Source organism: Taudactylus pleione, unplaced genomic scaffold, assembly GCF_031769625.1.
Source record: "Taudactylus pleione unplaced genomic scaffold, aTauple2 ptg001788l, whole genome shotgun sequence".
In the NCBI taxonomy this organism is placed as follows: domain Eukaryota; kingdom Metazoa; phylum Chordata; class Amphibia; order Anura; family Myobatrachidae; genus Taudactylus; species Taudactylus pleione.
The window spans coordinates 60830-85352 of record NW_028286185.1 but is presented as its reverse complement, the minus strand read 5'-3'; the positions used below and the strand labels follow the sequence as shown (position 1 = coordinate 85352).

General features: G+C 46.9%; 1 pseudogene; it reads left to right on the top strand.

Moving 5' to 3' along the window:
- The window catches only part of LOC148436351 (uncharacterized), a 77831-nt pseudogene that overhangs the window by 20017 nt on the left and 33291 nt on the right, over nt 1-24523 (top strand).

Sequence of the window (24523 nt, the reverse complement as noted above, 5' to 3'; positions counted from 1 at the left end):
GTTAAAGCTTTGCTCCCAGGATGCAACGGTCCTTTTCCCAATACCTTGCCCCGAGACAGAGGCACTTCAATTTCGTTGATGCCTGGCCGGAGTCGGGTCACCATTTTAACTGGGATATTTCATGCAGTCCAAAAGCTTTTATAATTTTTCTTTATTTTTTATGCTTCTGAGCGGGCAGCAGCAGACTGTGGGATGTCTGTGCTGCCGCTCCAACACCCCTATGGGCACCACAACGTCAGCTCCGCCTTGTGCTCTCGGCGGGCATCCCGTGGACATTGCTAGCCAGTTCCATGGACAGACTTAGACTGCAACACAGATTCTAAGGGGACAGGTAAGGCGGGTCGCCGCTATGGTGTTGCCACAACAGGTAAAAGCAATACAGGTACCTCCTATGCATTCTCCATGGGTAGACACTCAGTACAGAGTCTGGTGGCTACCTCTACAGCCTTTCAAAATATGTTCCAAGGTGGGAAGCCGCTACCCAGTGAAGCTAGGTACACACTGACTGATATATTGGCCGATCAATTGATTGGCCAATATCTGCTGGCCATCGCCAAGTGTGTACCTGCGATATGTCTGTGATCCACATAGTTCTCAGACATATCGCATTGGCTGTGCTGCACAGCTGATGGATAGATATGTCTGCAGACATACCTGTCCATCGGCAAGTGTGTACTGGCGGTCTGCATACTGCCCGTACACAGCGGCAGCCGCCAAGGAGGGGGGTGGGACACGCCGCTTGGCTGCTGGGACCCACGGCTAGAAGCAGATGGCCATTCAGTGTGTATGAACAATCATCTGCAGATATATCTGTATAGTGTGTATCCAGCTTAAGTCTACTAAGCGTCCTGTGTTATCTTCACAGTCCACGCAGCTGTCATCTGAGGAGGCAGAAGATACTGATCTCTACTGCGGAGTCTCCTTCGGGGGAAGAAGCATAGAGTCTAAAATTAATATACCTGCTTTGGTGCGAGCAGTTAGATCTATCTTACAAAGAGAAGATGAGCCCGCCCCCACATCAAAGCACCCACTATTTAAATGATAAAACGTGGCTTCAGCAGAGTTTCCGCTCTCGGATCAACTAGTTGAGCACATGGCAGCAGCTTGGCAGATTCCTAGTAAGAGGTTTCAGCCCCAAAAATGCCTGACCTCTTGTTATCCTTTACCTCCAGCTCATTGTACAAGATGGGAGACTCCCTCAGCAGTTGATTGCCATGTTATGCATTTGATTAAAAGCGCTACATTACCTATCCCTACAGTTTCCTCACTGAAGGACCCTATAGATAGAAAGATTGAAACTGGCCTTAAATCTGTGTACTCTCTTTCAAATGCCATTACTTGCCCAACCATGGCTACTGCATGGGTGGCTAAAACAATTGAGAGCTGGGCAGACACCCTTGAAGAATCTTATCCCTCAGATGCCTCTTGGGATCAGATGTCTTATGTAGCTCACATAAGAGATGCAGCTTCATATATTCGAGAAGCATCCTTGGATTCCAGTCTCCTAGCTTCTATATCTTTGGCCACGGCGGTGTCTGCCCTCCGAATTCTGTGGCTGCAGTCATGGATGGCGGATTCAGATTCTAAGAGTCTTAGAAGCATTACCTTACAATGGGAAGATCTTGTTTGGCCCCGACTTGTACAAGATTGTGGCCACATTAACAGCCTCAAAAACCGCCTTTCTGCCATCAGCAACTACTGCAAGGCCTCGGACAACGTCCTTTAGGTCCTTTTATCCCAAAGGCAAACCTAAAGGTCAGTCCTTTCCTAAGCAATCGGCTTCCACTAGGGCCACAAAGCATAGGACCAAGCAGACCTGGGCCACCAGACGTCCTGCTTCAAAATTCGAGGACAAGCCTTCAGCCTGATGGGGCGGGCCTCCCCCTGGGGGACCCCAGAGTAGGAGGCCAACGTCTTCAGTTTGCCCAGGAATTGCGTCGAACAACCACAGACGTGTGGATAAGAGACTTCTCACAGGTATGCCCTCTCATTTCAGAGATGGCCACCCCACCAATTTTTCTACACAGGCGCTCCATCAGACCTGAACAGGGCCCTGCTCATCCAGAAAGCCATTAAAGTGGAGGTAATAGTTCCAGTTCTTCCTGTCAGTGAGGGAACGGTTATTCTACCCTGTTTCGGTGCAGAAACCAAATGGGTCTTATCGGCCTATCCTCAACCACAGATCCCTAAACAAATTCATCAGGGTGCCTACATTTTGCATGGAAACTCTGCGCTCTATTGTACTGGATATGGAGCCTCTGGACTTTAAGGTATCTGGATATTCAGGATGCGTACCTACAGCGTCCTCTTATCAGCGATCTCTGGTTTGCTGTGCTACAGCAACATTTTCACGGGTCTTTACCAAAATTATGCCGGTCATGGCGACCAACCTGTGCTGTCATGGAATCAGCCTGCTGCCATATCTTGATGACCTATTGCTCTTGGCAAGCTCCCCAGTGGTTCCTCAATGCCACCTTCAGGTAACCCATGCCTTCCTGCAGAGGCACACTTGGTCAATCAACTGGAAAAAGTCCTCCCCGAACCCTTCACAGAGGATGGTCTGTCTGGAGCTCTTTTAGGTTCTCCGGGTCAGAGAATCTTCCTGACAGCAGACAAGATCTACACACTGAAAATAAGTGTGCGCAGATTCCTACGCAGTTGCCGAATGTCAGTCCACTCAGCAATGCAAGTTCTAGGATCCACTACATGCCCCTGCAACAGCTAATCCTATCCAGGTGGAACGGGTTGCCCCTTTGGATCAAAGCTCAGACAATGGTTCTTTTTCCAGAGTTTCGTCTGGTGGCTACAGACATCCCATTTAACCAGAGGTCGCCCCTTTTGGATCCCGGAATGGGTACTCCTTACAACGGACGCCAGTCTCCTTACAACTGGAGCGCAGTGACCGGTCACCACTCCTTCCATGAGCGTTGGACATCGGCTAAGTACGCATTCTCACATGGGCTGAAGGTCACCTCCTGGCCATCTCCGCAGTGTTCATTCTGAGTTCTAAATTGGGAAGCGGACTTCCTCAGCCGTCACAACGTGCATACTGGGAAATGGTCTCCACCCAGAAGTCTTTCAACTCCTAGTGGACAAGTGGGGCCTACCAGAGGTGGACCTCATGGCTTCCAGACACAATCACAAACTGCAAGTGTATGGGTCCAGAACATGGGACACCGAGGCAGCCTTCTTAGACAAAATGTCCGTGAAATGGACCTTCCGTCTGGCGTATCTATTCCCTCCAGTCTCTCTTCCTCGAGTTCTTCAGAAGTTCAAACAAGATGGAGGCACTGTTCTGCTGGTGGCCCCAGCCTGGCCCAGACAACATTGGCACTCAGATCTTTGGAGCCTCTCCATAGATGCCTTGTTCCTGCTACCTCAGCAGCCATACCTGTTGTCTCAGGGTCCTTGTCTTCACCCACACCTGGAATGTCTGTCTTTGATGGCGTGGCTCTTCAGAGATCCCTCCTGAGGTCTAAAGAGTGTTCTTGCTCTGTAGTCAAGACTAGGCTGAGCGTGCAAGCCAGCCTCTGCCCGGATTTACCATAGAGAGTGGCATACATACTTTCAATGGTGTGATGCCAAAAACTATGACCATCAGGTGTTTAGGGTTTCTAGAGTGCTGGCCTTCCTCCAAGCAGAGTTGGACCTTGGACTCTACCTTACCTCGCTGAAGGAGCACGTCTCTGTTCTGTCCATTTGGTTCCAGCATAGAATTGCTTTACTGCCGGATGTCCATACCTTCCTTCAAGGTGTCCTCCGCATACAACCTCCCTTTGTCCCTCCTGTGATGTTGTGGAATTTGTCAGTGGTTCTTCAGGCCCTACAGGGCACTCCGTTTGAACCTTTTGGAATCTGCGGATCTCAAGTGGCTCAGAGCGAAAACGTTTACTTCTGGCTATGGCGTCCACCCGAAGGGTGTCTGATTAAGGGGTGCCCTCATCCCATTCCCCATTTCTAATCTTCCATCAGGACAGGGTAGTTCTCCGAACTCAACCTGGCTTCCTATCCAAGGTGGTTACTCATTTCCATATTAATGAGGAAATCCTAGTCCCGGCCTTTTATTAACCTGACCTCCTTCGATGTGGTCCATGCTCTCAGGATTGACGTAGACCGTACCAGTTCTCTGAGGAAAACAGACTCCCTATTTGTGCTCTATGGATTTCACAAGAAGAGATGGCCAGCTAATAAACAGACATTGGACAGATGGCTTTGCATGACTATCTCCCAGGCTTACACGCAGACAGGCCTTCCTGTACCGGCTACTGTCACTGCCCATTCCACTTGCTTTGAGTCCCTCGGCAGCTCAACGTGGAGTCTCAGCTGAACAGCTTTGTAAGTGTGCCACATGGTCCTCTGTCCACACCTTTCTTAGGTTCTATGCCTTCGATACACTTGCCTCTAGGATGCTTCATTTGGACGCCAGATTTAACTCTCAGGAGTGTCCCCACCATTGAATAACTGCTTTGGGACATCGCCAAGGTCTCCCGGTGGAGCCCTATGGACCCTAAAGAAGAAAACAAGAGTTATGGTAAAACTTAACAAAGTTAACTCTTTCTTCAAAGTCCACAGGGTACCCGCCCTGATGCACCTGGCTTCTATGGGCTATGTTTCCCGGTCACATGTTTTCTGTCTGTGTGAGTGTGATTCTTCTGTGCACCAGTCTTCTCTCCTCTCCTCCGGCCTTAGGCTTGTTATAAACTGAAGTGGCTCGGGGGCAGGGTATAGGGGGAAGGCCTGTTGAATCTTGGGGGCAAAGCTTTAACTTTTTGGTGCCCGGTCCTCAACCACCACATGTGGACCCTATGGACTTCGAAGTAAGAGAGTTAACAGGTAAGGTAAGTTTTACCATAACTCTCGTTTTCCATGCTCTGAGTGTGGGAAATGTTTTATAAAGAAATCCGCTCTTATTAGTCATCAGAAACATCACACAGGAAAAAAACAATGTGTATGAGCATCTAGAAATATATAGAATTTGCAGCGGTATTTGCAGTACTGTATTGTTATTGAAAATATTCAAAACAAACATGAATACAATGTTAGCCTAGATTGCTGTCCCTGCTTAGCGAAGGGTAAATGACATTTGCATTATCTCACTATATACTAATATATAACACTTTTATTTAGGGATGTGCAGGCTCGGTTCTACTCGGTTCCGTTCGTTTTTTTTTACCGAATCTTATTGGCTATCCAAAACTCGTGACAGCTGAAACCCAATAAGATTCTGGAAAAAAAAACGAACGGAACCGAGTAGAACCGAGCCTGCACATCCCTACTTTTATTATATATCCACACGGATGTCACCATCCTAGCTCTCCAACAGCTTTCCTAATGTAATGGTTTTCAGTTTCCTTATTCCATCAGATCAGAGTTTTCCAAACTTCGCTATTACAGGCCAGGTATTAAGGATATCCATGCTTGAGCACATGTCACTTAGTACCTCAGTCAGTTTGATTTAACATGGATATCCTTAAACCCTGGTCTGTAATGGCAGAGTTTGGGAATCTCTGTATTAGATTATTATTATTGTGCTATTGGCCTATTTGTGCAGTAACAAGACCACATGATGTAATATAGGGACATAACTAATCTGTCATCATAATGTCCTGGGGATGTAATATGGGAAGTGGGAAACTATGACATCATGTGATGACTGGGCTGTAAGTGATGGTGTGAGATGGGTGATATAATGACATCTGTAACCTCTGATTTTATCTCACTGGATCCAGTATTCTCTGGTTGGGTTTCCTGGTAAATGGATCTCTAATCTCCTTACAGCAGTCTGATGTCTGGTTCCTCCTAATTAGATTCTCTGTAACCTACTATTTACACTATTCCATAAGATAAGGACATTAATATCATGATCACTTATGTAATTTATACATTATTAGATAATGTAATTAGTGTTGGGACACAGGAAGCTGCTGGTCCTGGTATAAACCACTAACAGTAATGTCCATTAAGTGCATCAGGCTCCCGATATCCCCAGCAGAATACAGATGTGAGCAGGGTACGTAGTAATGGAGGAATAATACAGGGACATCACAGGATAAGTAGGATCAGTACAGATTGTCCTCAGTATGTCCTGCACTGTCTCACCTCCCACAGTGGTGACACCACCAGTAATGTGCAGGGTCAGGAGATGGAGATTATTTGGTAGTGAGGAATTCACAGAAAGGACAATACAAGCTTTGTTATACACCTACAAATATATGAGATAAAGAGTTTGGTAACAAGTAAGAAAACCGAACGCTGTACGGACCTGTCTGACGTCCATGTGGGGTAACACAGCTGCGTGTGGCACTTGTTAGTATTTACCACACTTTTTTTACCTGAAAGTTTTTGTTCATTGTTAGTAACGCTGGAATGGACTCCAGTTGTCCTCTCGGTGGTGCACATGTTCTGTGATGGCCTAGGTGTAAGATCTAGTGATTTGCTGTAAGACAGGATTTAGTGGAAACTCTGATGTTACCAGAGATGTCACAAGGAAGTATAGAGGTTTCTGCATGAGGGTGAGTTGTGTCTCACGGGCTGGTCACACTAGGCCACAGCTGGCAGGAGAAAATAACAGATAGGGACAGGGCAGTCATCTATAGACCAGGGTATGAGGTCAGGGCCACAGGAGAACAAACGTCAGGCATAAGCCGGGTCAGTATTGGTCAGTCAGACATTTACTATGACTCATTCAGAACTGGATATAAACTGACATAAAGCTGTATTACTCTGTCACTTTAGGTACCGGTGATTATAGGTATATATTGGGGCTGCACCAGGTCTTCCTATTCCCAGGTTCTTGTAATGCAGTTTTTATTCTTTTGTGTTTTAGCTTTATCCTAACTTTGCTCTTAGTATCTTTATACTGTGACTGTCTTAGTGTCCATTTCTCATACCCAAACAAGGAAGGTTTTGTCTTACACGTGTGCCCCTCTTTCCTGTCTCCTGTCACTGTGACACCGCTCTAGTGTTGGGGATTTGCTCTCTGATGGGCACCTGCATGGATACACTGGCCTGTCCTGTTATTACCTCCTATCATGGTATATATCAGCATTATGTTAGTACATATGAATTAGATAATATGTCATCTCTATTGTATGTGTGCCATGGAGGGAATGACAGCACTGTGCGAGTATCATATCCTGCAGCTTATAATACATGAGTAATACAGAAATGACACATTGTACACAAGCCATGAATAATAACAGGAATTGCTCTGTATGAGTAACTGGACATTACAGGACTATTATGTGCAGGATGTTACTCTCATCATTAATGTAAGGACCATATTATACCAAAGAGAGAAAGCCAGGACAGCTATTCCTCATGGATGGCTCCTAATACGTACAGACCCCACCTGATGGAAAATGCCAGGATGCTGCATATCTCTGAGCGTTGGATGTATGATCTGTTATCTATATACAGGTGCACAGCACAGCGTCACTGCACCAGTATGCCGGGAGCCTCACATCATTACTCTGTACTGTTACCTAGCTGTATCCATGTCAGTCTTGTCTGATCATAGCTGTAATGGAGTTGTATGAGCTGACATACTCTGTGCTGCTGTTACCATTCTCTTTTTAGTTACAGATTTCCAGCACCACCCACATTATATGCTGCTTGTGTGTCTGCCCCCAGGTTTGCAGGATACAGCAGCTGCTCATTTTATAATCTGCTTTTCTTGCACTATTCTAGCAGCAAAACATTCACACAATATTATAGTAAATAAAGTAATAAATATTCAATAAAATAACTTTCCAAGTGTTACTACAGAAGGAAACTATATTGTAATCTTGCAATAAAATGACTCTGATGTAGAAAATTCTGCCTCACTGCTGTGTTGAGTATAACTTGGGTGTAAAGGGGCCTATCCATTAGAAGATCTTTCTGATAGACAAAAGACAGAAGATTTATATTTTGAAAACTCCTGGGGCTGCTGTGACAGATATCTGACATGTACATGACAGATTTTTTGCAAACGACGAACGATATCGCATGACATCATTCTGGGAGTGGATTTTTTTTTTTTATGTTTCTATTCATTTACATTAAAAAAATCGTTTGTCGTTTACCTCAATAGATATTTCTAATATCTGTCAGCGATAAACGATAATTGACCAACATATTGGAGAGACAAAAGACAAAATTTGTCAGCCGCGGGAGACCGCAATTTTATCATTCAGAGCCTACTATCCATTAGCAGATAAATTGAACGATAAATCGTTCATCTTTCAAATTTATCTGCTAATGGATAGGCCCCTTAAAGGAAAGGGCGAGGTGTGGGGGAAACGAGGGAGAAGGTGATATATAATAATATAATGGTCAGTAATCGGGAAATATAATTAATTGAAAAAAAAACTACAAATGTACGTAAAGCCCATAATGTGGTGTAATGGGTACAAGGATCTGTGTATAATGTGGTGTAATGGGTACAAGGATCTGTGTATAATGTGGTGTAATGGGTACAAGGACCTGTGTATTATGTGGTGTAATGGGTACGAGGACCTGTGTATAATGTGGTGTAATGGGTACAAGGACCTGTGTATAATGTGGTGTAATGGGTACCAGGACCTGTGTATAATGTGGTGTAATGGGTACCAGGACCCGTGTGTAATGCGGTGTAATGGGTACGAGGACCCGTGTGTAATGCGGTGTAATGGGTACGAGGACCCGTGTGTAATGTGTAATGCGGTGTAATGGGTACGAGGACCCGTGTGTAATGCGGTGTAATGGGTACGAGGACCCGTGTGTAATGCGGTGTAATGGGTACGAGGACCCGTGTGTAATGTGGTGTAATGGGTACGAGGACCCGTGTGTAATGTGGTGTAATGGGTACGAGGACCCGTGTGTAATGTGGTGTAATGGGTACGAGGACCCGTGTGTAATGTGGTGTAATGGGCACGAGGACCCGTGTGTAATGGGTACGAGGACCCGTGTGTAATGTGGTGTAATGGGTACGAGGACCCGTGTCTAATGCGGGGTAATGGGTACGAGGACCCGTGTGTAATGCGGTGTAATGGGTACGTGGACCCGTGTGTAATGCGGTGTAATGGGTACGAGGACCCGTGTATAATGTGGTGTAATGGGTACGAGGATCCGTGTATAATTTGGTGTAATGGGTACGAGGACCTGTGTATAATGTGGTGTAATGGGTACGAGGACCTGTGTATAGTGTGGTGTAATGGGTACGAGGACCTGTGTATAATGTGGTGTAATGGGTACGAGGACCTGTGTATAATGTGGGGTAACGGGTACGAGGACCTGCGTATAGTGTGGTGTAACGGGTATGAGGACCTGTGTATAATGTGGTGTAATGGGTACAAGGACCTGTGTATGAGCCTGTCTGGGTCACAGCGTCTCCCTATGTCAGTAATGTGTCTATCTGCTCTGTCAGTCATACTGATATAATAGGACAATACCACCTTATACATGGACACATGTAGCTGCCCCTCTGCACATTCCCCACCTTTAGTCACAGGACTGGAGGAAGTTACATTATTGCTGGAACCATCTATGGTAAATCACATTTTCTCACATGACAACGTTAATAACTAGTGTTACAGATGTTTGTATTATAGTAGGGATTGGACATAAGGAGAACATAGTGTCAGTGTAATTAGCATTCGTCACATAACATTGTTTAGGCCTAAGCACTGATCCCGGAACATCGATGGCTTCCTATGTTACCACACAAGACTCCTCATCATCTCCTCAGGGCTGGCTGAGCTGACTCCTCCTGTTACTAATAGTGGTGGACTGGCTGCTGCTGTGCTTCATGCTCTGCAGTGATCACACATTGCTCCGCGACCCATGTGACTACCCTGACAGACTGTGAGCTTAACCAGTCAGCCGGGCACTCAGTCATTGGCAGGTAGTGATACGCTGAGTACCACCATCACGTCATAGACACAGTGACAGGCTCAGAGTGACTGCCCGCCACCCAAGACACCTGCTCCTGTGCTGCATGCCTGACTGATAATGCTCTGCATTAGGCAGGGAGAGGCAACGGGAACGCGTTACACTGAGCCAACATCGGAACAACACTATTGTGAGGAAACATCGGAACCTCACCATCTTTGGATAAACCATTAACCACTAAAAACAAACCAACTCCCATCATTACCATATAGCTGACCATAGTGTTAGAGCCACTCAGCTATATTTGGTGAGGTAAAGCCTTTAGGTCCGTTCATGGCTCATTTGGTTTCCATCATGTTTTTTTTTTTATTTTAAACCTTTTTTTTATTGGTATCCAAAATACAATACAAAGAAAAAAAACCATATGGAGATTAGTCAACATAAGGGGTAATATACATTAAAAAAGAATATTTTTTTACTAGAAACAGCGTAGTATAAACAAAATACACCAGTATATAATTAAAGTAATAACAATCATTGCAAATCATACAATATGGAGTATTAGTGGCGTATGATGAAAATCGATAGAAGGTTTAGCATTATCCTCTATCTCACACTCCATAGTAACCATAAACATAAGGTGCAAATACCAATATTTTCAACATTAAAAAAAGAGGGACAAATAAAAATAAGGGAAAAAATGAGAGAGAGAGAAATTGAAGAAACTTTATATTGTTACTTTACTATAGATACAAATGGCATAGAAAGAGATTATCATTTGGTTGTTAAGTAATATTCCATAGACAAAAAACTTATGGTTTCACATGTCCCATTAAACTTCAAAAAGCAATAAAATGACGATCATTAAGGCTAACGCCTTAATGGACGTGTTCCTTGCGTAATACAGATATGGTATGCTATCACACCCTGTGGTTAACTGCAGATTCAGCATTCTCTTCCCTGGCCCTTCCCCATGAGGCCATGGCCTTTATTCAGGTGCACTATCTAATGTCTCTATTTATAAAATGGTGGAGGGAGGGCACCAATGCTCTCTCTGGCAAAGGGTACCAAAAAGTTTAGTTACGGCTCTGGTGTATTCCAATGAGCACACAATTCTGTGATTTAGCAGCTCCACCATTTTGTGAGTGACAGCAATCTCATTCTGTAAGAGTGCTGAATCTGCAGTTAACCACATGGTATCATGGCATACCTTATCTGTATTACACAAGGAACACGTCCACTAAGGAGTCAGCCTTAATGATCGTAATTTCATTTCTTTTTAAAGTTTGAGTGGCAGAAATTCAATAGGTTTTGTGAAATTTCAGATCATGTCTAAGAAGCCCTAATGAGACATGTGACACCGGAAGGTTTTTTGTCTATGGAATTTCATTGCTTTTTTAAAATGTATTAACTATCAGGGTTTGGAGGAGCAAACTGGGCCACCTGCATGGGAGAAGGGCAACAAAATGGTACATTCGTGCAGGTGGAGGAAGGCCAGCACACGAGGTGTTTTGAGGATGCACAGGGTGAGACAGCTGTGGAAGCGGGCTGCAGGAGTGCGGGGCAGCAGCATGTGGACTTGTGGCAGCAGTGCACGGGCATCAGCGGTGCTCACTGGCGCTGGACATCTGTGTTAAAATGTAAATTTGTGTAAAGTACAAAAAGGGACATCCCCCCAAACACAAACAGCCCCTGGCTTTTCACTGCCGGTCCTGGTTGTGAAAATATGGAGTACAAATGACGTAGGGGTCCTCTGTATTAGGCACAACCATCACCAGGCTTTTCTGAACCAGTCCTGGTTGCCAAAATATGGGGGACAAATGACGTTGGGGTCCCCCGTATTCAGCACAACCAGCACTGGGCTCTGAGCTGGTCCTGGAAATGCAGGGGAAAAAAAGTATGGTTCCTCTGTATTTACCAGAACCAGCACCGGACTTTTTCTAGTGGGGGGCTGATGCCACAGCCAGGGGAGCCCTTACACCAGGCCCCCCAGCCGAAGCATTAACCCTGACCGCTAGTCAGCCCAGGCTGGGGATCCCTGGGGACCTCCAATAAAGTGGTCCCCCTCTCTAGGGCACCCCAGGCTGATAGTCCGGGGCTATCGCCGGACCCCTGGGGAGGTGGGTGCCAGGTTGATAGTGTAATGTGGTGTAAAAAAATAGAACTATAATATTGTCTTTGCAGTAGAACTACAGGGCCCAGCAAGCCTCCCCCGCATGCTGGTACTTGGAGAACCACAAGTACCAGCAAGCAGGGCATTAATGGCCCTCTGGTACCTACAGTACCTCTGTAAAAGAAATATATTAAAAAACAGACCTATTGTTTTAACATTTTTTGTTCTGCTCCTTCACCTGGGGGGCAGCAGCCTTTAAGCTCTTTTACATGGCTGCCACCTGCCCCAGGGCTTCCACTGCATTTTCACCTGGAGGGTGCTCTTTTGCATGGCCACCGCCCATCTAGGACTTCCCCGGCGTCTTCTGTCTTTGGCAGCACTTCATTGCTGCCACTCGGCTGACATACTGGCCGGACTGCGCCTCATGCTCGCTTTATATAAGGCAACTGAGGGGGTGGGGCAATGATGTCGCAAGTCATGATAGGCTTGCGGCGGCCATCTTTGAATTTCAAAAATGGTGCTGAGGCGCCATATTTTAAATGGGCACCTGCGGTTCTCACCATTGAAGTCAATGGTGAGAATAGCTCATTGGCTAAGAGGCGGAAGGCTCACCTCTCCCAGCCAATGAGCGCTCTGCACTGGGAATTCTGTACTGAAATCCCGTGGCGGAGCTGTCATTAGCATGGGTCCGGGTATTTTTGTTTTTTTTGTTTTGCCGCATTTTTTCCCCCTGTATTTCCAGAACTAGGACTGGCTCAGAGGCCAGTGCTGGTTGTGCTGAATACGGGGGACCCCTACATCATTGGTCCCCCATATTTTGGCAACCTGGACTGGTTCTGAAAAGCCAGGGGCTGGTTGTGCTTAATGCAGGGGACCCCTACGTCATATGTCCCCTGTATTTAGCAGTACCAGTACTGGGTCTCCAAAGCCCAGTGCTGGTTAGGTTTTTTTGGGGGCGGCACAAATGTATTTATTTATTTTTTAACACAGGTTTTTTATTTTCAAACACAGAAGCACAGTCGGGTCTCACTGATCCGTCCCTGCTTCTGTTTGTTTATTTAAACACAGATGCAGGTATCACAGATTTTTCAGATCCGAGCCTGCATCTGTCTCCTGCTACCTTCCCTGGGTCCTGCCACCCGCACCACCGCCGCCTGCACTGCGGCTGCTGCCCGCACTGCTGCCGCTGATGCTGTCTACTGTCCCAGGTACTGGCTGCAGCTAAAGCCCGCTACCCACCTCCCCCTGGTCCTGGCCACAGCTAATGACAGCTTTCTTCTCCAGAGCCCACCATCGCTACCACCCGCTAGAGGCAGCCATCTTGGTACACCCAAGTAAAGCCACAGTGAGTACACCTGCTGAAGGCTCCTATTGAGGCTGCGCAAGGACTTGAAACTTCCTATCTCTATAATGGCGGATTTGTGAGGTAACAGTTTAAAAACTGTAACTTTCTCAATTACCTGAGCCCCAAAAGGCCCTATTCTGGAACAATAGCTACCTAATAAAACAATCCCTAAATTTGCCCCTACCCTGAGTTATGCCTTCCCAACCATCCCCCGTAGAAAATAGCACAAAGGTGGTCCTGACTGAGAGTGGCAGAAAAAACTGACAGTTGGAGCTTTCGATTACTCCAAAATCCTAATTTTTATGTTTTTGTTATGAAATTTGGCATGCAACACTGAACGACAGTTCTACCCATCCATGCCAAATTTCAGCTCAGTACCTCCAATAGCTTATGAGGTGTAACCCCTTAAACACCCTGCCCCCCCCTTCAGAATTATCTATGGAGATTTCCATTTTTTATCCATTCAGCCTTAATATAAGGAATACACAATAGTGCAAAAAGACCTATAAGTGCTCCCCAATAAACATGTAGAAATGGGACACCAATGTGTTTTCCACAAAGATACAATCAATAGTCACCAAATCAAATTGGACTTGATAGTTCCAAATGGCTGGATACCACTGATATAGCACTAGAAAGAGATACCGCTGGATCTTCCTTCTTGTAACACCATAAACATGGAGAAATATAAGGATAGAGTAGAATAATAGTGCAGTATGCCCTGAAAACGATGGTTTTAATAACAGATGTACAATTACAGGAAATATATGAATAAAAAGCATGTAACAAATCCAATGAGTGACTGCGCCCAGCGTCCACGTCAGTGTGTAGATATCAATCCCAGATGTAGCCAGGGAATAGTAAGTTCGTCACTCCGGATGTGGCGATCCACTGTGATGAAATACACATAGACCGGTGACAGGTGCCGCAGTAAGTCCAAGAGTTGAGCCTCGGGGATACAACTTATTACTCAATACTTTAATAAAGGAACGATCATAATTTGTAGGGGCATAAATATCACATAAAGTGTAAAGAACACCAGAAAGCGTAATCTGAGGAATAACAAATCGGGCATTTAGGTCAGATATCTGCTTTTCAACTACAAATGGGAGCCCTTTCCGTATAAGAATAGCAACTCCACGCGCTTTAGAGGTATACGATGAAAAAGCTACAACCTATTGTCGCAACACAGATAATTTCACATGTTCCGAATCTATCAGGTGTGTTTCCTGTAAAAATGATATATCAGCTTTTTTCAAATTGAGATATGAAGTTATTTTGTGACATTTCACAGGGGAATTGGGGCCTGATTCAGACCCGCTTGCGAGCGCATAGCATAGCGCTCGCAAGCGGGTCGATGGTGGCCCAGTGCACACGTGCGGTGCGCAAGCCCCGTAGCGAGTGAGAACTTCACTCGCTTCGGGGCTCGCAGCAAAATGGGGCAGCTGTCGATGTTGATCGACAGCTCGCCCCATTTTGTGGGCGGGTAGGGGCTCACCCCTAACCGCGGGTAGGGAGGAAGGGACTCGCCCCATTTTGTAGGCGGGTAGTGGACTTCCTGCTCTATTACAGCAGGAAGTCCACTCGGCATTGAGAGTGCTGAGACCCTACCTTAGGGTCTCCTCGCAATGCCGATGGTCATGATAATTGCAACCATCTCCAGCCCGCTCTCACAAGCTGTGGGCACCCACAGCTTAGCGAGCGGGCAGGAGAAAAAATAAAAATCCCGCCCTGATTCAGAGCGAGTGCTCGCAAACAGCGAGCGCCTCTGAATCAGGCTCTTAATGCTTTGGACATTCCAAGAACACACTCTAATATTATTCAATATTTAGGGAGTTTAGAGAAAATAGCGCAGACATCCCACCCAAAAAAGCACACCATCGCATTGCTATAGAACAAAAAACATCGATTTTATTAGTTGTAACATCTCCCAATCTTGGAAAAAAAGAGGAAATCAGAAAAAAAAAAAAGGAAAAGAAGGAACCAGAGAAAAAAAAAGGAAAAAATGTAAATAAAACAGAAATAATCCACGGTATGAATACAGTTAGAGACATACGAGAACAAGGAAGAGCCGCGCCCCCCGTAATAATGTTGATAAAAATATATAAAGCAGTGGTGTCAAACTCGGGCCCTTCAGCTGCAATGGAACTACACATCCCAGCATGCACTGTCAGAATTTTGCTATTAGGACTTGCTAAAACTGTGGCAGGGCATCCTGGGATATGTAGTCCCACAGCAGCTGGAGGGCCTGAGTTTGACACCACTGATATAGAGTATCAGAAAGAAATATATACATAGGCATATCAATATCAGATGTACAAATAATAATATGCCGGAATATTTCTAACATGAAAAGCACAAAAGTCTAAAGAGAAAAATCAGTTAGAATTAAACCAATTTTAAATATGCTGCAAAGTTCCAACAATGATATCCCAGGGCAGCAACATAAAAGTGCAATAATATAGAAACACCATCATCGGAAAACACACAACAGAATCAAAGTATTAATTGTATTAGAGCAAAGCAGTATCTGAGAGTCCAGTACAAGAATCTGACAATAAGCAGAAAATGATACTTAGGTATATCAAAGAAATCTATCAGTCAGGATTAGCCATGCGCTCTTCCTCCTTTTCCATGTATGCTCGGGCATCGGCAGGCACAGTAAAGTCTTTAAAATCTTTACCTTGGAAGATTCTGAGCTTAGCGAGATAAAGAAGAGCGAATTTCCTCTGTGTCTGGACAAGCTTTGAGCAGATAGGGTTCATCTCCTTGCAGGCCCTAGTGACTTCGGCCGATTAGTCTAGAAAAATGAGCAGGCGATGGTTATTCCACATGATCCTGTCCATCTTCCGAGCAGCAGACAATAAAGTCATTTTATGAGCAGAGGGCCTGATTCAGAGCTGAACGCTCTGACCAGAGTGCTCGCTCTGAATCAGGGCCCTCCTCCATGAAAATGGAGCGGCCTCCTGGCCGCTCTCATAGCTGTGGGTGACCACCCACAGCATATGCGAGCGGCCAAAAAGATGGTCGCGATGGTCTTGACCATTGCGACCATCGGACTTGCAATGGAGACCCTGTGGTAGGGTCTCCCTGCCACAAGCCCTGGAGTGATTTTGGCTCTATCAGAGCCAAAATCACTCCCACTGACATCACTAGTGATGTCAGTGGGGTCGGCTTCAGACGGTAGGCGTTCCCATGGGAACACCTTCGTCTGGCAGACACGCCCCCGGCACGCCCACCAAAGGGGGTGTGCTATCAATCAACATCGACAGCACGCCCCCTTTGGTGCGAGACCCGGAGCGATGGAAAGCCCGTCGCTCGTCGGGTCTCGCGCATGCGCACGCGAGCGGGTCTGAATGACCCCCAGAGTTCAAGCAGCAAAGTATCACTGTGCGTGGGCGTGAGGAATCGGAGAAAGATCCTAAACTGTGCGCCCTTTCAACAGTAAAGTCAGGTATAACATCAGCAACTCCCAAAATCTGTGGTAGATCAGAGGGTAGGAATTTGATGAGGTCAGGGCCCCTCAGACTTTCTGGAAGGCCTACCTCACGCAAATTATTCTGGCGGGATTGATTTTCCAAGTCATCTACTTTGCCGATCAGCTGGTAGCTGGATTTTTGCAGGGACGCTGCCTGTTGTTTCAATTCGAAGATATCTTGTTCATGCTCACTTATCTTCTGTTCGTTAGATACCGGTGGAATCAAGTTGGGATTTTACCTCTTTCAGAGCTGCCGCAGACGTAGCAGACTGCTGTTGCATAATTGGGGCCATTGTATCCTTTATCGCTCTCACCATGTCTTCATAGACTAATGGAAATGCAGGGGAGCATCTGCTTGGGGCCCTGTGGAGAGTGGTAAGTTGGTGGTACTCATAGAGGACGTCTGAGAAGGCTGAGAGGACATCCCGACTAGCGATGAAGGCTCTGCAAGGATAGCAATATCTCCACGTTTACCCGATTTGTTTCTGAGGGTTTTTCATGGGGTAGGGGCGATTAGGAATTTCTCCATGTCCCGTATTGATAATTAGGAATGTACTATATAGATTATGAGCACCACTAGTAGCAGATGAGGTGTAATAAAGCAAAACAGAAGTAGGTCCAATAAATAGTAGGCAAGATATAGATCAGGATGGATACCCTTGCGCACAGAGTGTGTGTTTGTGTAACTAAGGTAAGTGCTGCTGCTACGAGTGGGGATACTAGAAAATTGGGTTGTGTAGCGCTCAGACCTATTGCTAAGTGGTATTGTTATAAATGATTGGGTGATATGTAAAAGAAGAATGGACCCAAAATGTTGTAAGATACAGTAATAGTTTACTGGTCTCAATAGACAGCAGCAGTACACAGAATATTGGTTATGTACAGAGAGATGTAGCAATAATAGATGTGGGTTGGTTGGTATGATCAAATATTATTATGTGCACAATGACACAAGTGGGGCTATCTCGGACATGCAGGATGCAGCAAATCAAAAGCAAAACAAAAGTCAATGTGGCATGTCCAGTAACAATGGTAGTGTGGTAAAGTGGAAGGTGGTAGTGGGTATTATCAGTACCCGGAATGGTCTATTCCGGTATTCAGAGAGTCCAATACGTGGTTAAGCAGAGTGTAATTTCCACCTAGTGTTGCGGTCTTTTTAGAGCTAGGGGCGGCGTCCCGCTTACCTGTCTGGTCGTCCTGGTTATGCGTGGTCAGTGCCTGGATACCTGTGGATGTGTAGCAGAGAGACGTGGGCACGGGTGGCCTTGTGTGGTAACCATGTGATGTTGATCTTGCACAATGGGGACCTTCAGGAGATGCTTCAAATGTAGCCTGACCGTGGTGTATCCATCCTTCTTGTCTGTAACATCCAGGTACGTTCCTGGCACGGTGTGATGAGGCATGATTCCCCAATCCTGGGGTTTTGCGGGTTGATTCCTGCTGGGTGTTGGTATAGGTGGTGCTCTGCGTTAATATTGGCTCAGACCGGTCAGTAGCACAGCCCGCTGTGGGTGCAGGTGTTCATGCTAGCTGTGGTATAGTGTAGTGTTTGGTATAGAAGATGTGGATGCAACTCCAACGTGTTTCTGCCCAGTGCGGGCCTTCCTCAGGGAGTATGAGTGCATACTGGACATTGTCACATTGACTTGTTTTGCTGCATCCTGCATGTCCAAGATAGCCCCACTTGTGTCATTGTGCACATTACAATATTTGTTCATACCAACCAACCCACCAGGGATGGTTCTAGGGTTTGGCTAACTGGGCCGTCGTCTGAAGCACCGACCCCTGGAGGGCGGCACTGAGTCACCATATAAAAAAAAAGGTCTTTGTTTATTGGCGGGCAGTGCTGAGCCCTGAGCACTCAACTCAGATGCTGCCCGGCTGTGCGCGGCACCTTGGTGTGACGTCAGAGGTCACGCAGCATCGCGCAGTGCAGCACAATGCAGCCTGTCTTCCTTCAGCCATGCCCGCAGCAATCTTAAGTGGAGGAGGATGGAGCGGCATTGCTGTGGGGGTTAGTGTGGTGTCAGGCAGCCAGCCCCGGCCCCTGTGAAAATAAAAGCCTCTGACACAAAAATTAAAGTGCCAGGGCCAAACTATTCAGGAGGAGGGAAGGAGCCCTGCTGCACCCCCCCCAGGAAAGGAGCCCTGCTGCACCCCCACCCCAGGAAAGGAGCCCTGCTGCACCCCCAACCCAGGAAAGGAGCCCTGCTGCACCCCCACCCCAGGAAAGGTGCCCTGTTGCACCCCCACCCCAGGAAAGGAGCCCTGCTGCACCCCCCCAGGAAAGGAGCCCTGCTGCACCCCCACCCCAGGAAAGGAGCCTTGCTGCACCCCCACCCCAGGAAAGGAGCCCTGCTGCACCCCCACCCCCAGAAAGGAGCCCTGCTGCACCCTCACCCCAGGAAAGGAGCCCTGCTGCACCCCCACCCCAGGAAAGGAGCCCTGCTGCACCCCCCCAGGAAAGGAGCCCTGCTGCACCCCCACCCCCAGGAAAGGAGCCCTGCTGCACCCCCACCCCCAGAAAGGAGCCCTGCTGCACCCCCACCCCAGGAAAGGAGCCCTGCTGCACCCCCACCCCAGGAAAGGAGCCCTGCTGCACCCCCACCCCAGGAAAGGAGCCCTGCTGCACCCCCCCAGGAAAGGAGCCCTGCTGCTGCATCACCACCCCAGGAAAGGAGCCCTGTTGCACCCCCACCCCCAGAAAGGAGCCCTGCTGCACCCCCACCCCAGGAAAGGAGCCCTGCTGCACCCCCACCCCAGGAAAGGAGCCCTGCTGCACCCCCCCAGGAAAGGAGCCCTGCTGCACCCCCACCCCAGGAAAGGAGCCCTGCTGCTGCATCACCAAGAAGCCTGCACCCCCACACAGTGCCTGTGCCTGCTGGAGCACCCCTTGCTGCCTGGCTGCTGGTTTGGAGGAGACTGGAGAGTTATACATGCGTTACTGGCCTAGGTGAGTCTCCTCTCTGAGGATGATGTACATTATATTTGCAAATTCATCATACGCCTGCTGTGCTGTGATATGGTGAAAAGGGCAGGCTGGGGACCTTTGCTGAAAGTAATTTATTCCTGTTGGAGGCTGGGGACAGGGTTGGCCATATATGTTAATATACTTCTGCTGCTGACTGTTGGGGCCCGGCCAGGGGCCATGAAAGATTTATTTTTTCCTGTGGGCCTGTGTTGGGCCATGAATAATGTTTATTGTATAGTACCTGTGGTGTTGGGGGGCTCTGGCTGAGCCCTAACACCACAAAATAGAAATACATTCATTGCCCAGCAAAAGCCCAAAAGAAAAAAATATTTTACTTGACCAACTCAATGCCGGGGATCCCATGATTGAAAAAAATGGCCCAGGATTGGCCTCCCTGTGGTGGCCATGACAGCAGGTCTTATCAGCTGCAGCCTATTATCCCCTACTCCACTGTGAAGGATCATCTTTACAGCTTCCTTGCTGCCTGTCACTGACCCATACCAGGGCGGGCACCATTCTCATCCCTCCTCCCCTGCTCTAATAGCTAGCTGCCAGGCTGCCTGTCACTGACCTCCGCTGTAATACCAGTGCGGGTGCCATTCTCATCTCTCCTCCCTAGACATTTGTGTGCTAGTGTGATGAATTGGGGTGTTCCACATGGAAACGCTCCTTCCCCGATCGGTCGCACCCCCTTTCTGGAAGCGTGCATGGATAGGAACGCCATCTATATAATTTTTTTATTTATTTATTTTTTTATTTATTTTTTTTTGGGGGGGGAGCACAGCTAGGAACTTTTGCCCTGGGCTTCACAATGTCTACAACCCACATCTTTGATTGCTACATCTCTCTGTACAAGCACCAATATTCTGTGTACCGCTGCTGTCTACTGTGACCAGTGAACTATTATCTTGCAACATTTTGGGTCCATTCTTCTTTTACACATCACCCAATCATTTATAACAATACCACTTAGTGATGGGTCTGAGCGCTACACAAACCAGTTCTCTAAGAAATAGATCAGAAAAGTTTCTTCTGACTAGAATTTCAGGTAATGAGCAGGGGGGGATCCCACCTTGTCCTCCCTACATCCTCACATATAGTAATACACACTCCATGGGGTGTAGTAGAAGCTCAGGGGTAATGGGGGTTGTAGGAGGTGAAGAATAACTTTTATATAGAGGTAAAAAAAGGGAATGGGGGAGAGATATGGACTTGGCTACCAAACAGGAAGAGCAACCTGAAGACACTGGCAAGGACGCTGAAGAAGGTCCGCCCCCAAGATGGCCATTACTTCTACTAGTGCTATAGTATATAATAGGAGCCAGGACACCAGAGAGCCAGTGAAGATTTACAAAGCCCATTGGCATGAAGCGTGAGAACCGATGTATATAGCAGGGTAGCGACCCAGTGCTCACGTCTCCTCAGTCTCCAGTGGTCAGAAGTCACTGCAATGACGGCGGGTGGAAGTTGGACCTGGGTCCCGTGATGTGGGCGTCCTCGGGAGTGGTGGCTGCGGCTCTCCAAGGTAAGCAGTGTCAGACGTGGGACTTAGGTGGAGTATTTGGGCAGGAATAGGGAGAAAGGGCTGCCAGGTGATCTATAAAATTCCCCCCAGGCACAGAGCTCTGGAAGGGTGCTGCCGCTGTCCTCTGTGTCCAAGTCATGGCCCTGTTATATACTTATTAACTGTATTTAATAAAAGTTACATTTTAATACACACATATTTTTCTCAAGCGTTCCCCAGAAAGTGTTTCTGTCCTTTCCTTGTTTCCAGTGCTGAAGTACTGACTCGAGGGAGCACCACCAACATACGCTGATTTTCCCAAGGAGTATATCATTTGATAACATTACTTTGTCTTACATACTATAAAAATCAGGGCCTGATTCAGAGCCGGACGCTCTGAACGAGTGCCTGCTCTGAATCAGGGCGTTTTTTGTTTTTTTTTGAGCGGCCTCTTGGACGCTTGCATAGCCGTGGGTTACCACCCACAGCTTATGCGAGCGTCCATGATGATGGTCGCGATGGTCAAGACCATCGCGACCATCGGGCTTGCGATGAGACCCTTGCAGTAGGGTCTCCTTGCCACAAGACCTGGAGTGCTTTTGGCTCTATCAGAGCCGAAAGCACTCCCACTGACATCACTAGTGATGTCAGTGGGGCCGGCCCCAGATGGTAGACATTCCCATGGGGACGACTCCGTCTGGGCACCAACGCCCCCGGCATGCCCACCAAAGGGGGCGTGCGCTCACTCACTCACCATCGACAGCACGCCCCCTGTGGTGCGAGACCCATAACGACGGCTTGGCCGTCGTTATTCGGGTCTCGTGCATGCGCACGACGGAGCAGCCTGTCGTGCGCATGCGCACTTGCCAAACATCGGCCCGCTTGCGAGCGCTCAGCGCTCGCGAGCGGATCTGAATCAGGCCCTCAGTGCGGAGTCACCTCTTGTCTATGTATAAGCTCGCAGTCTGTCAGGGCAGTCACATGGGTCGCGGAGCAATGTGTGATCACTGCAGAGCATGAAGTACAGCAGCAGCCAGTCCACCACTATTAGTAACAGGAGGAGTCAGCTCAGCCAGCCCTGAGGAGACGACGGGGAGTCTTGTGTGGTAACATCGGAAACCATCGATGTTCCGGGATCAGTGCTTAGGTCTAAACAGTGTTGTGTTATAAATGCTAATTACACTAACACTATGTTCTCTTTATGTCCAATCCCTACTATAATACAAACATCTGTAACACTAGTTATTAACGTTATGTGAGAAAATGTGATTTTACCCATAGATGGTTCCAGCAATAATGTAACTTCCTCCAGTCCTGTAACTAAAGGTGAGGAATGAGCAGAGGGGCAGCTACATGTGTCCATGTATAAGGTGGTATTGTCCTATTATATCTGTATGACTGACATAGAGCAGATAGACACATTATTGACATAGGGAGACGCTGTGACCCAGACAGTCTTATACACAGGTCCTTGTACCCATTACCCCACATTATACACAGGTCCTTGTACCCATTACACCACATTATACACAGGTCCTCGTACCCATTACACCACATCATACGCAGGTCCTCGTACCCATTACACCACATCATACGCAGGTCCTCGTACCCATTACACCACATCATACGCAGGTCCTCGTACCCATTACACCACATTATACGCAGGTCCTCGTACCCATTACACCACATTATACGCAGGTCCTCGTACCCATTACACCACATTATACGCAGGTCCTCGTACCCATTACACCACATTATACGCAGGTCCTCGTACCCATTACACCACATTATACGCAGGTCCTCGTACCCATTACACCACATTATACGCAGGTCCTCGTACCCATTACACCACATTATACGCAGGTCCTCGTACCCACTACACCACATTATACGCAGGTCCTCGTACCCGTTACACCACATTATACGCAGGTCCTCGTACCCGTTACACCACATTATACGCAGGTCCTCGTACCCGTTACACCACATTATACACAGGTCCTTGTACCCGTTACACCACATTATACACAGGTCCTTGTACCCGTTACACCAAATTATACACAGGTCCATTACACCACATTATACACAGGTCCTCGTACCCATTACACCACATTATACACAGGTCCTCGTACCCATTACACCACATTATACACAGGTCCTTATACCCATTACACCAAATTATGGGCTTTACTTACATTACATTTGTAGTTTTTTTCCATTATATTTATTGATTAATGACCATTATATTATTATTATATATCACCCTCTCCCTCATTCCCCCCACACCACCTTTTCCTTTATACACAAGTTATCACTAAACACAGCAGTGAGGCAGAATTTTCTACATCAGAGTCATTTTATTGCAAGATTACAAGAATATTGTTTCCTTCTGTAGTAACACTTGGAATGTTATTTATTGCATATTTAATACTTTAGTTTACTATAATATTGTGTGAATGTTTTGTTGCTAGAATAGTGCAAGAAAAGCAGATTATAAAATGAGCAGCTGCTGTATCCTGCAAACCTGGGGGCAGACACACAAGCAGCAGATAATGTGGGCGGTGCTGGAAATCTGTAACTAAAAAGAGAATGGTAACAGCAGCACAGAGTATGTCAGCTCATACAACTCCATTACAGCTATGATCAGACAAGACTGACATGGATACAGCTAGGTAACAGTACAGAGTAATGATGTGAGGCTCCCGGCATACTGGTGCAGTGACGCTGTGCTGTGCACCTGTATATAGATAACAGATCATACATCCAACGCTCAGAGATATGCAGCATCCTGGCATTTTCCATCAGGTGGGGTCTGTACGTATTAGGAGCCATCCATGAGGAATAGCTGTCCTGGCTTTCTCTCTTTGGTATAATATGGTCCTTACCTTAATGATGAGAGTAACATCCTGCACATAATAGTCCTGTAACGTCCAGTTACTCATACAGAGCAATTCCTGTTATTATTCATGGCTTGTGTACAATATGTCATTTCTGTATTACTCATGTATTATAAGCTGCAGGATATGATACTCACACAGTGCTGTCATTCCCTCCATGGCACACATACAATAGAGATGACATATTATCTAATACATATGTACTAACAACATGCTGATATATACCATGATAGGAGGTAATAACAGGACAGGTCAGTGTATCCATGCAGGTGCCCATCAGAGAGCAAATCCCCAACACCAGAGCGGTGTCACAGTGACAGGAGACAGGAAAGAGGAGAGAGGGGCACACGTGTAAGACAAAACCTT